The following is a 16,843-nucleotide window of genomic DNA, read 5'->3' on the forward strand; positions in this document are numbered from 1 at the left end:
GACTGAGCAAGGAAAGAGGGCCCAGTGCCTCAAGTGACACTGGGACACCTGTAACATGGTATGTCGACAACAGAGGCAGAAGCCTGGTGTGGGGAGTGAGGGGCTGGGGGAAGAGAGCTAATGGTACCATACTGGGGATGAGTCTATTATTCAAATGTGATACTGGCCTTAACAGGACAGGGATAGTTCATATACTAATTGTTACAATAATAATATGCTAATTATTTTAATATTGATTGTGTGTTGATTGGATTTTTCTCAACACCAACTGGAAGAACTCAAGCTACTGTCCCATTAAGGTGGCAGGAAGCCTGAACCCACAGGTCTGTGGAAACAGACAGAGGTTGAGATGAGTACCCTTCAATATTGAGACATGATTGCTCCTGTCATTGAGATTGGTGACATGGAAAGAAAGGGCAATGGTGCACTTTCAACCTGGAGATGATACAAGCGCAGCCTATGGTTACAGTTCCAAGTCATAAGGAAACAAATGTGTTCTGCAAGGGTCTAGTGCTCACAGAAAATTGGTGTTGGGAGACAATTTCCAAGCTGAGGTCCTTAAGTCTGCCAGAGTTTATATAGCTAAATTCCAGAATAAGAGTTCATGGTCAAATGCATTCTTTATAGTGTAAAACCATCTGATGATGGGATTAACAGCACTGGAGAGTGGCCTTGTGATTTCCTATCCTGGAAGAAATGATGATTGAAGCAAAACACCCCTGTTCTAAAAGTTCTTCATTCATTCATTAAATTTCAGGCACCTACCATGTACTGGACTACTAAGAAGGTCTGAATTATAGCAATGTGGGGTAATGCCCCTCCTCAAGCAGAAGAAAAGCAAATGGTCAGCAAGAATATAGCAGAGGAGATTTATTCAGTGTGTTCTATGTTTCAAGGCATTACGCTGTACAGTTGGGTTACTATGTAGAGTGAGGACTTTGCCCTCAAAAATTTTATTGGGAGAATAGATAAACAAGGATGTCTTTAAAATTAGGAACTGACAAAGTGATAGTATGAGGGATCAACCTGTACTTTATCATTCTTTTCTATTCTGGGAAAGAGCCTTTTAATTTTAGACCATGCTATTAGAAGGAATTCCCAGGTATTACTTATGTCTTACTTTTGCAAAACCATTGCCAATAACATCCTAGATGTTGCTAAACACAAAACACACACAGATTGGGCTCTCTGGGCACAGTACATAGCAGCTTATCTACAAGCACTCCATGAAACATACCATATTCTTCCCCTCAATCCAGACTTCAAAGACACTCATGCAGTATTCCAAATCCTCAGGAAATGTTAAAAAGGGATAAAACTTAGAAAAATAAATAAATCAGCCCCAGTTTGATTCATAGAAAGAGTGAGGACTTAGTACTTTGCAAATTGGTGTTTCTTTTCACATGGTGATGGAACAGTTAAAGCACAGTGCTAATAAAAGTGTTGTATACTACTAGGAAAGGAAATGAGACAAAAAATTTTCCTCTCCCATTATTCATTTGTATTGATCTAGATGTACAACCCGGATGCATCACAATTTGACAAAAGGTTAAATATTAAAAAAAGAATCATTACTCTAACAACACAAATGAACATAACAATAGCTCTCCTGGTTGGCTTTATGTATACCATGGGGCTCTAGATAGACCAAAGAACCCTTCAGAATAGTGTTTAGTACTTCTCTACAGACCTGACAACAAAATGGACTGAATCATATGATAAACAGTAAGAGGCTGTTGATTACAAAGGACTTATCATAAAGATGAAACGCTTTTGCTATGAAGTGTCAACCATATTAACTGCAGAGGTCCCTTGCAAATGAAAACATGAAACATCTAGCATGGAGCTTGGCACAAATTTTTAAAAATTATTTAAAAAATATGTAATGTACTACAGTGTTTTTGAGAGGGAAGAAACTTTTCAATGAATTTTATCAGTACTTTCAGTTTTATTCAGTATATTTCTGTTAAATTCATTTTATTTTTATAGAAGTACTTTATTCTGTGTCCTTCTAACCTTCCTTTCTACCAATCTTCACTCCAAGAATTCATCCACACACTCCACCATGCATTCATCTGTGTACCGAGCCATGCACTCTGCCCTGTATCCATCTATGCATTTACCCATGCAGCCATCCATACACCATAACATACATCTGTTCACACACCCAACCATGCATGCATGTGTTCATGCTCCCATCCATGTATGAGCTTATGTACCCCCTATCTGTTTATCCATCCATTTGGCTTTTAGGATAATAAGTTTTTTTTGTTTGTTTGTTTTTAATTTTTTTAAATTAATTTGTTTATTTATTTTATTTTTAGATAGAGGGGAAAGGAGAAAGAGAGGGAGAGAAACATCAATTTGTGGTTGCCTCTCACTTGCATCCCCAACTGGGGACCTGACATGCAACCTAGTAATGTGCCCTGACTGGGAATCGAACCAGCGACACTTGGCTCGCAGGCCAATGCTCCATCCACTGAGCCACAGCAGCCAGGGCTTAGGATAATAAGTTTTAAGTGAAAGGTGTGTTGGATTTTGGACAGACGAAGAGGCTGAAGCCTGAACGTGTTAAGTGAACTATTCAAGTCACTCAACCAATGTTTAGTCTAAAATTAAAACATTTGATTAAATTTTAAGGTGGTGCTGTTGTATTACTTACTTAGCTTATAAATAAATGAAGCATTCAGATTATGGGTATTTAGAGAAGATCATAAGATTTTGATAAATTACTAAGTAAATTAAGTTCTTTCTAAGAACTGAAAATAAAAGAGGAGTCAGAATTTCAAATAAAATATAGTAAGGCCTGATGACTTAAAATTATAGTCTGAAAGTTTATAGGAGAACATGATCATTTTCCATAAAAAAGTCTTTCATTGAAATAACTAAACTCATTTGTCTGAAGAGAAATGACCCTTCACCTTTATTAAGTCATGCAAAAGAACCCCAATTAATTCCAAAGACACTCACTGTGCACACTCATTACATTTTTCAATGATTTTATGGATCTTTTTTATATTGTCCTTAAAATTACTGCCCATGTCAACCAAAACTGGATACTCCTCTCATAAAAATACACGCATCAATATTCAGAAGAGGAGATTAGATTATTTACAAAATAGGTAGGTAATCAAATTTAAAAGCCACTTCTAATCTAGATTTGGCTGTGTGTTTTTGTAACACTGTTCCCATAATACCTAAATAATTTGAAGCTATTTTATTCACCAATACAAAATCCTTGTGAAGTTAGCAGTCTCTCATTCATCATTTAAACAGCTCCTAAAAATCCCCTTCCTCTACAAAGTCTAAGGAGGAGTGAACAGTTTCCCAGGCTTCATCTTTCCTGCATTCAAAACATACCCATAGCTAATTTCTTTTCTCTGTACCCTTAAACATACACTGACTTCAATGCGAAAGCTCTCTGTATTCCTGGACAGGGGTTCAAGTTCATTTATATCAATTCCATAGGACCCTGAAGCCTCCAGGACAGGGACAAAACCAAGAACATGTAGATGATGGGGAAATATGGAATTCTGATAAATCTTTAATGCAGCAGAAGTCATCACCTTTATTATTAAACAAACAAAAAAATAAACAAAAAACTGAGGCTGTGTGAGCAACAGATGCCCAAGGAATCACAAACCACTGCAAGGGCTATTTTAAAATTATTTGAGGCATTTCAGAGGAGAAAACCAGTTCCATTTTTAAGCCTTGTATATTGGAGCGGAATGTTTTGTCAGAATCTGGGTGTTCTAATAGGTTCTTTTCGATCTCTAATTTATAGAGGCTCCTTTTTTGCTTGCCTTTTTACACTATGCAGCCCTAGCCAACTTCGAAGATTGATGAAATCTGAGAGTGGTATTAGATTTAACACCATTTCAAGATGGACTTTCAGCTGAGTGAGAATGAGTGGGACAGGAAAGAAAATAGAAAGGAAGGGAAAGGTTCTACAGATGAAACTCTTGGCCTTAGAGCAAATGGAAATATTATTATAATTGTTATCTCCTCCAGAAATTTCTGGGGTGGTCCATGATGGTCTAAGATCATGCTGCTTCCCATGGTGGCATCTGAATATAGATATTATGGGGTGAAATGGATTGTAAATTTATGTGCCATCCTAACAGAATGAGAAATTTTCTAAAATCAGTGCCATTTGACAGACTGCCCCTGTATACCACGCCTGGAATATTGGGGTTGTGCTAAGCAGAGAACTCAGTTACATTGGGTCAGCATCTCAGCAGTTATTTTCTTCAAGAAGCTATAAACTCCATAGTACCAGGGACCAGTGATAGAATGCTGATAACAGTTTAATGATTTCTCACTTTGCCTTCAGGGGCATCATCAACATCTTGTTCTGATTCTATGAGGAACCAACATTTTAAGTAAATAGCTAAACAAAATTCTCCATAAAATGAGAGATGCGAAATAAGATGGTAAGTGATAAAATGTTTAAAAGCAATGGTTGGCAGTTCTCAAAACACAGAGTAAGAGTTAAAAATATATGTAAGGTTCTTATTACAGCACCAGTCATGATAGGCTTTTCATAAATAATAGCTTTTTCTAACATTGCTATGAGTTGAATCTTCAAATATTTCCCGACTTTTTAAAATGAAATCAAGTTTTTAAACAATTCCAGAAGTTTTAGATTAATTCTTAATTTTCTACTATTTTTTCAATATATAAGCAAGATAAAAAGGGTCTTCTAGTTGAGATGTTTCCCCTCCCCCATACCCATTTCTTACCCTAAGTATGTCTCTGTTAGAGAGTCTGAGACACTTAAAGAGCTGGGGGGTTTACCACTGTCTGGGTTTGGTTGATGACACACTCACAGGCAACTAAACATGTTCCTCTGTCTTGGGTATTTATTGAGAGCCAAACTCAGAGGCTTGATCAAATTGATGCCATTAGCAAGATTAATGGTGGTAGTGCATTATTTCACTTGGAGAAACACCTTGTTCTATTTTTGCTCATTTTGTGATGTTAGCAGTCATTAACGTTCAAAGCATAAATATCTCACTAATTTACAATGCTACCTTAATTCAAATTTGAGATGACAGGAATTTTACTTAATTTTCTCAGATCATGTATATATACATATACATATATGAGTTTCAGAGTAAAAATATGACACTACCATTTATTATTTCTGAAAGTAGTTAAAAAATTTTCCTATATCCTCTAATTTTTCCCACTTTATGGTTACATTATATCTGCATTATCATTTCATATAGCCACTTAATCATAATCTTCCCATTTTTAGTCATAGATATACAAGTTACAATACATTTACTATCAATTGCCAGTTTTATATTGCTGTATCTAGTCATTTTGGTGATCTGAAGCTGATTCTCTAGCAAATCCTTTAAAACAAAAGACTCATGGAACTATATTCCCTAAGTTTCTATGTGTTATTACTGTCTGTGCCCTTTATATTGAAAGGTCCTTTTAAGGAGACACTAATGCTCCTGACTCCAGAGAAGGAAAACTCTGACTCCAAAAAACCTCCGCTGCCTTGCGGCATACCTCTTCAGGGGAAAGGCTAAGGGAGTAAACCCCGACAGAAAATCCGGAGCCGGAGTCCCTAAGGCGGTTTGACATTGTAGTCAACACCGGCAACTCCTGCGGCGCACCTGAAGCCAAGCTGTATTGACTTTGTCTTTCCCTTTGACCCTTCAGCTGCGAAGAGAGGTGGGGTCTGCTGCATGGGCAACAGCAGACCCTCCATATCACCCTGCCCAGGCTCTGTAGCTTCAGTTTCACTGGAGAGGACACTCCAGCGTCATCGCAAGATGTCGACTCAACACGGGAGGAGACAGATACTGGTTATAAGCTCATCCGATTGGCGAAGGAAACGAGCGCCAGGGGTCTCCTCTGACGGTGGGAGAGGTCATCGCACCTCACTGGACAGCTACCGCCCGCCTCAAGCTGGGCAGCCCCAGCCAATTAGGTGCCGTCTCGCCATGGCTCGCCTGCCCCACTGGGTGCGTGGGGATCAGAGAGGCGCCTCTCGAAAAGTGGGCCACAAAACACCCGCACCAGTTAATTCCAAGCAAACAACAAGAAAGAAGCCTCCGGCTCTTCGCCTCGCTAGCTGGAACATCAGGACCATGTGCCCCGGACTTACTGCAGACCTTCCGTGGATCAAGGGTGCCAGGAAAACCGCTGTCATCGATAGGGAACTGGCACGACTAAACATCGACATTGCGGCTCTACAGGAGACCCGGTTGGCCGACAACGGAACTATCAGAGAAACCAACTACACCTTCTACTGGCAAGGGAAGTCTCCGGACCAACCAAGACAGCACGGTGTTGGGTTTGCTGTGAAGAACACGCTTGTTAACTCCATAGAGCCACCCACAGGAGGCACAGAGAGATTACTTACCCTCCGATTGTCAACAACTTTCGGCCCAGTCAGCATTCTTAGCGCGTACGCCCCAACCCTCTGCGCCACCATCGAAGAGAAAGAACAGTTCTACCATGCACTGGATGAAGCGTTATCCAAGATCCCCAGAAGTAACACTCTTTATCTCCTTGGAGACTTCAACGCAAGAGTAGGAGCCGACCACAAGACCTGGCCCACCTGCCTCGGAAACTTTGGGAGAGGAAAGATCAATGAGAATGGTCAGCGACTGCTTGAGCTTTCGTGTCACCACGGCCTGTGCGTGACAAACACATTCTTCAAGTGCAAAGAGATCCACCAGGTGTCATGGAGGCACCCCCGCTACCGCCACTGGCACCAGCTTGACCTCGTCATCACCAGAAGAACGGATATTGGCAGCACCCTCCTCACCCGCAGCTACCACAGTGCAGACTGTGACACGGACCATGCCCTCGTGGTAAGCAAGGTGCGCATAACGCCGAAGAGGTTGCACCACTCCAAGATGAAGGGTCGCCCACGCATCAACACCAGTTGTGCCAGCAACCCAGTTAAGACCCAGCAATTCATCAACAGGATGGAAGATGCACTCGGCGAGGGAATGGCGGCAGACGACATTATCGAATCCAATTGGCCACGTCTCCGCGACGCCATATACAACTCCGCCATTATTGCTTACGGGAAGAAAGAGCAGAAGATCGCTGACTGGTACGAGGCTCACTGGGAAGAAATGGAACCCGTGATTGAGGCTAAGAGGAAGGCCCTACTGGCTTACAAGTCCACGCCCACTCCCAGTACACTTCAAGCTCTACGGGCTGCCAGGAGCAAAGTCCAGAAGACCGCCCGCCACTGTGCCAACACCTATTGGCTAAACCTGTGCAGAAGCATTCAGGAAGCCGCCGATATAGGCAACGCACGAGGAATGTATGAGGGTATCAAGAAGGCAACAGGCCCAATCCCCTCCAAGATCGCCCCCCTTAAGTCCAAGACAGGTGAGGTCATCACTGACCAGGAACAGCAAATGCGGCGGTGGACCGAGCACTACCTCGAGCTGTACGCAACGAAGAACACCGTAACAGACACTGCTCTTAACGCCATCCCAGACCTACCAGTCATGGAGGAGCTAGACACCCCACCTACTGCGGCAGAGCTCAGCAAAGCCATCGACCGCCTCGCTTGCGGGAAAGCACCAGGAAGCGACGGAATCCCTCCAGAAATCCTAAAGAGCGGGAAACCAGTCCTGCTACAGCCACTCCACCATCTACTCTGTCGCTGCTGGAAGGAGGGTTACATCCCCCAGGATATGAGAGATGCCAACATTATCACCATGTACAAGAACAAAGGAAACCGCAGCGACTGCAACAACTACCGGGGCATCTCTCTCCTCAGCGTCGTCGGCAAAGTATTCACCCGGGTCGCTCTTGCCTGCCTGCAGACCCTTGCTTCCCGCGTCTACCCAGAGTCCCAGTGTGGCTTCAGAGCTGGCCGTTCAACAGTGGACATGATCTTCTCCCTACGCCAGCTGCAGGAGAAGTGTCACGAGCAGCATAAACCACTCTACCTCGCCTTTATCGACCTTACGAAGGCGTTTGATCTGGTCAGTCGAAGCGGTCTCTTCAGCTTGCTACGGAAGATTGGCTGTCCACCACATCTGCTTGCTGTGGTCATGTCCTTTCACGACAACATACACAGCACGGTGTCCTACAACGGCGCAACCTCTGAGGCCTTCCCAGTCAGCAGCGGAGTAAAGCAGGGCTGCGTCCTCGCGCCTACGCTGTTCGGAATCTTCTTCTCCATGCTCCTCCAATACGCCTTTAAGGACTGCAGCGAGGGTGTCTTCATTCACACCAGATCCGATGGCAAGCTCTACAACCTGGCCCGTCTACGAGCCAAGAACAAAGTCAAAGAGGTGCTCATCCGTGAGATGCTCTTCGCCGACGACGCAGCTTTGACATCACACTCTGAAGAGGGACTCCAGCAGCTAGTCACTTGCCTTTCCCACGCATGCAAGGAGTTCGGACTAGCCATCAGCCTGACGAAGACGAATGTTATGGCTCAAGGCACGGGGACTCCCCCATGCATCACCATCGACGGGTACACCCTGGAGGTTGTCAACGACTTCACTTACCTCGGGTCCACCATCTTGAGCTCTCTGTCAGTCGACTTGGAGGTCAACCAGAGAATCGCCAGGGCAGCCACAGTTATGGCCAGACTGAACCGGCGAGCGTGGAACAATTCCAGCCTCACTGAGAAAACCAGACTGCGCATCTACCAAGCCTGCGTACTCAGCACTCTCCTCTATGGCAGCGAGACGTGGACCACCTACGCAAGGCACGAAAGGAAACTCAACAGCTTCCACATGAGGTGCCTGCGACGCGTCCTGCATGTCGTCTGGCAGGATAAGGTCCCCAACACCGAGGTGCTGAAGCGAGCCAATATGAGCAGTTTGCATGCAGTTCTTAGCAAGAGACGCCTCAGGTGGCTCGGCCATGTCAAAAGAATGGATGCAGGCCGTATCCCCAAAGACCTCCTCTACGGCGAGCTAGCAGAAGGCAAGAGGATGACAGGGCGCCCAAAACTGCGGTTCAAAGACATCTGCAAAAAGGACATGACACAATGCTCCATCAATCTCAACACATGGGAAGTTCAAGCAGACGACCGCCTAGCCTGGAGGCTCGCGGTCAGGCAAGGTACGTCACGCACGGAGGCTGCGCGCAACGAGGAGGCGGTCCAGAAAAGATCGAGGCGGAAGCAGCATCAACAGCAGCAACAACAGCCATCTGCCTTCACCTGTAACAAGTGCGGCAGGGATTGTCACTCCCGAGTCGGACTGCACAGCCATTCTCGGCGGTGCAGATAGACTCTCAGGAAGCTACGCCATCGTCTCTCGAGACGGACGGCTGCCGACGACGGAATGCTTTCCTCATGTCTTCTTTCCTCATTTTGTCTGTATTAAAGTGTTGCTGTCAAAAGTCTGATAAAATCTAATATTCTTTTTCTTTCCCTTGTAAATCATGTGTTCCTTTTGCCTAGACACCCAAAGGGTTTTTTTCTTTTCTGTTTTTTAATTCTAGACATTCTACTGAAATGTATTTTACTGGTGGTTGATATTGACATGTGTGCCTTCAGTATGCACTTTCAATTTTTTAAAAAATAAAAAAAAATTTCTTAATTATATGTTTTGGTATTTGCTCTGCTTCCTTGCTTCAAATTTCCTTTTTCCAGGACTCCTATTATTCATGTATTTGATCTTCTTTGCCTATCACCAATATTTGTCAATTTCATGTAACATTTCTTTTCTTTTTGATTTTTCAAAATTCCTTCTATTTCATATCCTGTGTTTCTTAAGGTGTAATTTATTATGTTCACTCTTTAATTTTTTTCTAGTTTGATTAATATTTTTAAAATCACATTTTTTTTTATTTCTAATTTTTCCTTGAGCTCTGTCATTTGAATTTTTCTAATTCTCACTTCTGTTTTTTTATGTCTTTTGTGTAATTTTCTTAATCCCATTTAGATTGTTACAAATAGAATATCATAATTTTGAACTGTTTTTTGAGCACATATTTCTGGAATGCTAACCTGAATACTTTGTTTTGCTCATTTCCATGTGAAATTAGTTTCCTTGAACTTTTAGAAGAAAGTTTGATTCAGGGAAGATTTTTAAATTTAACTTTACAGTTTCACTATGAAGTTCAACAAAAACAACTACTTAATGTAGTATTAAGTACTTTCTATTTCTATTGAATATAGTATTAAAATATGGTGGCCTGATTTTTTGAGATTTTGTGTCTCTGTTCCTTGCTCATATTTTTATCTGGACCTTCTCTTTTTGTACCTATTGATTCTGTCCTGCTTAATTTTGATTCAACTCCAAGAAGTTTCTCTCTGATGCAGAGCCCTGACTTACAAGCCCTCTGGGGCCAGTTTTGAGAGTTCACACAGACAAGGCTGTTCCAGCACCTTCATACATGGCAGACACTCTCCTGTTATGGAATGCAGCAAAACCACCCCAGTTTTAGCTGCCACATTACAATTGTCCTGCTATGCATTTCGACTAGCATATATGAAGTCTGTCTGAAAAAATCCAACCAGTGTGCATGACATTGATGTAACCTGGCAGCCAAGGAGAGTGGACTGGAATACACATGTGTGAACAATAATGACTTCGCTGTACTAGTCAGTGGCGGTGGTAGACATTGTTGAGTGACCATGTGTACTGTGCGGCCATTGCATTTAAAATTACTAAGTAGAGCAATGGATCTGCATCAAATTTTGTGTTTAGCTTAAACATTCCTCCATGAAAACTATGAGGATGATTCAGAAGGCTGCAGCTATGGGCAACTGGTGATCGGCAGCTTCATCATGACAACGTACCTGCTGATATATTGCATCTCATGCAGAGTTTTTGGTGAAACATCAAATCACCCAGGTGACTTAGCCTCACTACAGCCCACATTTGGCACCCTGTGGCTTCTGTCTTTTTCCAAAATTAAAATCACCTTTGAAAGGGAAGAGATTTCAGACCATCGATGAGATTCAGGAAAATATGATGGGGCAGCTGATGGCGACTGGGAGAACTGTGTGAGGTCCCAAGGTGCTGACTTTGAAGGGGGCTGAAGTGTCATTGCCCTGCATACAATGTTTCTTGAATCATGTATTTTCTTCGATAAATGTCCCTATTTTTCATATTACATGGCTGGATACTTTCTTGGCAGAACCTGTATTTTGTGGACTCTGTTTTGTTCTCAAACAAAACAACTCCCCTGTTGCTTTCATCCATTTTCTCCCACACGGACTCCAACACCTGCTTGTCATCTGAGGATTGTGGTGTACCTTGTCGTCTCCTTTCTTTCAAATACATGAATTTTTCTTTTGCTAACTAGATAGATTGTGTCTGGTTTTATGTGAAGACTTGGGAAGACCTACACATCTGCTGGCACTGCTCCATCTTCCCCAATCTCTTAATTCAATAGTTTTAATACGCAGAAATAATTGTTTAATTTGCCTTACCATAAAGTGTGTCTGGAAAGGAAGAAAGTAAATCTAACAGGGTGAATTTGGGTTTCTGCCTGGACACTTTAAATTTGTTTTCAGTAGGGCAATCCCAGTCTGAGTTTTAATGTTATTGAAACAATATTGGGAGACTCCAGGTGTGGAATCAATTTAAAAAAAAAGAAGAAGAAAATATTTTCATTATTCAGTGATACTTGCAATTGGTCCCCTAGGCCTCTCTGTTGTCTTGATTCTATTTTCCAGCACTTAGATTGTTGAGCTGGGTCCCTGATAATCTCATTCTAAAGGAGCCACAGCCAGGGAATTACCAAACCAGGGAATATCCCATCGGGGGTGTTTGTGTTCTGGGCACTCTGCTCACATTTTCAACTAAGAGGAGACCAAAATCTTTCTGTAATTCTGTATTAACTTACAAAGTACAAGTAGGGTGAATTACTTTATTGGAGAAAAAAATTAACTTAGGAGAAAATAAATATTACCAGATAGTTCTGTTTGTTTCATTGTAGTATAAAACCAGGCAAGCGTGCGAAGGGCAGTACTGAGATAAAGGCATGTTACTTATTTCAAAGTTACAATTTTTTAAGTTATTATTCTCATAGCTCCCAAATGAAAGATTTACAATATCTAGAGCAATTAGTGTTGACTAATTAAGATACTGTCAATTTTCAAATAACATGAGTCCATTCCAGCAGATCTTTGGGTTGGACATCAGCTTCCAGGATTCAATATCCTTTCTGTTTCACCTGAGAAGTTCCAATCCCTACCACTATCAGGGTGAAGGTCCATGGTTTGTCTCATCTGTGTGTGCATGACTGCCAATCCTGCTTGCCATTTAGCCACAATCCAAATGCTGTCCAGCAAAGAACTGAGTTTTGTTGGTGACAAACAAAAGCAAAACCATACTCTTCTGCTTTATGTAATAAATAAATAAATAACTGAATGAATGAATGAATTCAATAAACATATCCTTGGATAAGAATTAAAAATAAGTAAATAAATAAATAAATTTAGCCATGATAATAACTAAATCCTGACACTTTGTGATAACTTTTATTGTTATAGTCAGATGCTTAAGTCTCCTTGGGCAGAAGGCAAAGACTGAAAAAAAATATATATGTAGAGAGAAGTACAGAGATGCAGACAGAGCCATGTAGATACAGATATCTATACCTAGATTCCTCCCTACACCATACCGTTTCTCATTGCTTACAGTGTATCATTTACTGAGAATCAAGAATCATCTGGTGTTGTATCAGACATTTCCAAAGACAGAAAATGATAATAATAAAATTCTTCTCTTTTGAAACCAATTTCTATGAGAAATGTTTTAATAATACACCTGAGGAAAAGACTCCTCTCCTTCCCACCCACCCCTGTTTGGTCAGAGGACAATAGATCTGAATGTGCTAGAATTTAAATGATCAAACCATGCCAAATATGAGGTGATAAAATGAAGCCAAACGGGTTTCTGCTGCATGTATTATCTTCTAAAAAATCCTACTTGAGCTCGTTTAGACCTTTAAACAAGACTCCAGAAGCTTTCTTGTTTCAACTTCTGCAAAAGTCACAAAATCTACATTCATCTCCCCCTAACATCTGCTTTGCTGCCATTTCTGCTTTTTTCCCCAGGAGTGAATTAGGCACACCAAGGTGTCATGATGGAGAGGTCACTTAATTTTTGTCTGTAAAGCCAAATCTCCAGTGGTCTCCATAATTACCAATCAATTTTACATAAATAGCAAAATTAAGCCCAATTATTCTCATTTACCACAAAATTAAAGAAATTAATTAAACATGGAGGAAGTTCTGATACCTGCCAAATCACTATTTCCAGTAGGTAGAAACAAAATCAGGAGTTATGTCTAGGTGGAAATAAAAATCATCACAGCATCCAGAAACAGAACAAAGTGACATACTTGAGAAGAACCTGTAGCTAGTACAAGTCTGCAAGCAAAAATGTGTTCCTGAGCTCCTCCACTGAAACTAGGGTAAGGAAAAATCACTCTTCTTTATATAGATGCGATCTGGCATCTTATAATGTCAGGTGTGGCTTCTTTTGAGGGTGTTGTTTTGGAAAGCTGTGGTTTGTGATTGGCTTTGTTACCAAACAGCAATTGGGGTCCTGCTGCCCTCCCACTACTCCACCTCACCCCACCACCCTCTAGGCAAAATTCCAGAGGCAAAGGTTTGGTGATAAAGGAACAGTCTTTATTGAAAAGCAGTTACTTAAGCCTATCAAGACACAGCTTTAATCAGTTAAGCCTGTCAATTAAGTCTAAACTTCAACACCGGAGTTCTCCTAGCATTCCCATTAGTTTCTATAGGGTTAGTTTACAAACTAAAACAGCATAATACACAAAAGCTACACTATTCCAGAAGAATGGCAGACTTCTGCCTCAGAGCCTATTCCCTCTAGAACACCCAAAGAATAAACCTGCCACCCTCTGCCAGGCCAGCCTGATCCTAGGGTGTGCCCGGAGTTCCTTCCCATATAAAATACCATCTGTTGGGAAATGCAGGCAGCTATAGCATGATCATCCAGGACCTGAGCGCCAGAGCCAGAGAGAGAGCCAGATGAGGAGCCAGAAAAGACTGTGAACCAAAGAACCAGCCCTCTTTTTATTTCCATTGGCTCTGGAGGCATTCGGCTTGTCAGCCAATCCTGTCCTAGACTGCTTTCCATTGCCTGGTCAAAATCCTCCTACCTCCTCTCCTACTTCTCTCCAGTGATCTTACAGATCTCTCTGTATCAGTTTGAGTTTGAACAAACCCAGAAGAGAGGGCAAATTTAAGATGTGCTTTCAAATTTAGATTTGCCTAAAGAATTCCATTCATGTGACTGTTGCTAAGGAGCTCAACTAAACTCTAGAAATCACAGGACTGGAACATCAATACTTCTATATGAAAGGTCAAGTTGGGTTTAAGACCAAATCCCTGAAATAAATGAGAAGCAGAAGAAAATGAGGGGGTAAGGGCAGTTATTAGGACTTTCCTTTTTTTTTAAATACTGGGCTCAATAATGTACAGATGTTAGAAAGTTTAGAAATTATGAGGCTGAGAACGGTTAAGTAGTTTCATAAACTGTAAAAGAAAGATTCGAAAATAGAAGTGTTCTTCAAGGATTGTCTAAGAGTCCTTTGCAATTATCTTCATTATGAAACAATAAAATATACACTATTCCTTAAGTAAACCCACCAAAATTATACCCCTTTCAACTGTTGGGCTGCAGTAGAAAGATCTTCATATCTTCCTTAATGAGATTTTTATTGCTTCTGTAAATTTTTCTTCTGATGAATTTTTGTCTTGGGAACACTGAATTATGTTACCTTGAGTTGTTCTGGGTAAGCATGCAAGCATTCACCCAATTTTTGCTGTGAAAATGGCTCCTTCTGGCAAACTGAAAGCAATTGGAACTCAGTTTAATTAGCTGTCTTCTATAAATATGCCATTATTCTTCTAGCTCCTTGCTGGAGTTATATGTACAAAGAGAACAGATAGAAATAATTATTTTGGGTTGTAGTTAGTATTCTTTAATGCCTGAGCAAAATTGAGAGAAAATTAAGACAGCTATAGATTATGGGTACAAAACAGACAATAAATGAGTGTCATAACAGAAATGTTACCTATATTTTTGGGCATGAAGTGGGAACTCAGTGGTACAGAGAAGCAACAAGTTTCTCACCTGAGACCTGTTTAAGTAAGGAGCTCATGAAATCAACATCATCCACTGTTGAATAATCACATGAGGGTTTTCTATTAGAGATGTTCACTACCAGGCCAACTTTTCTTGGTGACTCAACATACTTTTGAGCCACTCATGTTTCCAGGGACTCAGTGGAACTCAGGAAAAGCAAACTCAGTTTAATATGAGCCAAAGCCAACAAAATAAGGAGAGTCTGATATTCCCAAAATACTCAATGGATTCCTAGATCAAATATAAAATGTGAGTGAATTATCTATTTTACTGGCTTCTATTATACTATTAAGAGTTGACTAGTTTTTGAAACTTCATCCTTAAGATTTGTAACACAGTCATTATGACTCAGAAAGTTTCCACAACCTACCTGGGAGGTATGATAGGGTACAGGTCACTTCAGACAGCTTTCCCCAGAGCCCAGATGCTGAAAGAAACACCTTACTCCCCAACCCCACCCCACCATCAATTCTGTAGTTTGAGAGAGGGAAGCAAAATTGTAAAGTAGGCTTTGGGATCAGGCATCCCTGGACAGTTGTTCTGGTCCCAGTTCTTGGTAACCATGACATTGTGGATGAGTTATTTACCCTCCCATTTTTCTCACATGACAGATGGGCATAACATTAGAACAAGAAGTTTGGAAGGACTGAGTGAGAGAAGTCGTTTAAATCACTCAGCACTGAATCAAATGCAGAAAAGGGGCTCACTTAGTTGGGATGACTACAACTTCTGGTACTATTTCTATTCTACCATCTAATGGGAGCTGTTTAAAAGCACTATTTCAGTACACATAGTAGGTTTTTTGTGTTGTGTCTGGAGGCAAAGAAAAGTTTGGGCTGAGAAGACATAAAACCCAGGGGAGGAAGTAGAAAGTGCTGGGTTTGTCTCAACTGATATAATGGGCTGAGTTTGAGAGTCTGCTGTCAGAGGAGTGACAGATAGACAAAAGCCTTTTATCATTTGTCTGTTTGTTTTATTTTTATTTATTTGTATACTTATTGTTTCACATGTGAGGCTTGGCAAAATTCTAGCTCAAAAAGGTAAATGAAGCAACCCTGGGCATGAGCTGGGTGGCCTTGAGGTACAAGTGACAAAGAAGGATAGGCTTTGGGATAAGAGGTTCTTGTCACCATTGTATGGCACCAGCCACACCAAGGCATCCTTGGGACTAAGAGCCTTAAGTAGACCCTAAGACTCAGGCATACCCCGAAAGTTAGAAATTTCTACCCAGTGGCTTGGCACTAATGGAAGTGGAGAGCTGCAGTGGGGCAGGGAGACAGGGGATAGCAGCTCATAGATCTGTATAGAGGTAGATTTGGGGGAGTTGCTGGGGGGCCAATTTATAATTATGGGGGCACAAATGATCACAGAATTTGATTTGACCACTTATGTATTTATATCATAATTAGAGAACTGGGGTTGTATTTTTGGTTCATTAAGCTGTGTGTTTGTAAGTTAAGAGGCAAAAAAAAAACCTGAAAAAGTTCCAGAGACAGAGAACAGAGCCTTGAGAAAATGTTCTTATAAATGAAATCTGAGGCTAATGAAGAAGCTTCCTGAAACCAAGAATACTAGGTTGGAATTCATATACTATGTCATAAAAACATAAAAACAAGCAGAACTGTCTAGGTAAGGCAAAGGGATCTCACCAACTCCCAGCAAAGTAGCTGTTGTGCTAAGCTGCCTTTGCTCTCTTTCTCCTCTACTTTCCGTCCAAACTCACCATCGGGCCTTCCTTTCCTCTGAAAGTCCCCTGA

Source organism: Furipterus horrens, unplaced genomic scaffold, assembly GCF_987537825.1.
Source record: "Furipterus horrens unplaced genomic scaffold, mFurHor1.1.pri manual_scaffold_7, whole genome shotgun sequence".
Lineage (NCBI taxonomy): Eukaryota > Metazoa > Chordata > Mammalia > Chiroptera > Furipteridae > Furipterus > Furipterus horrens.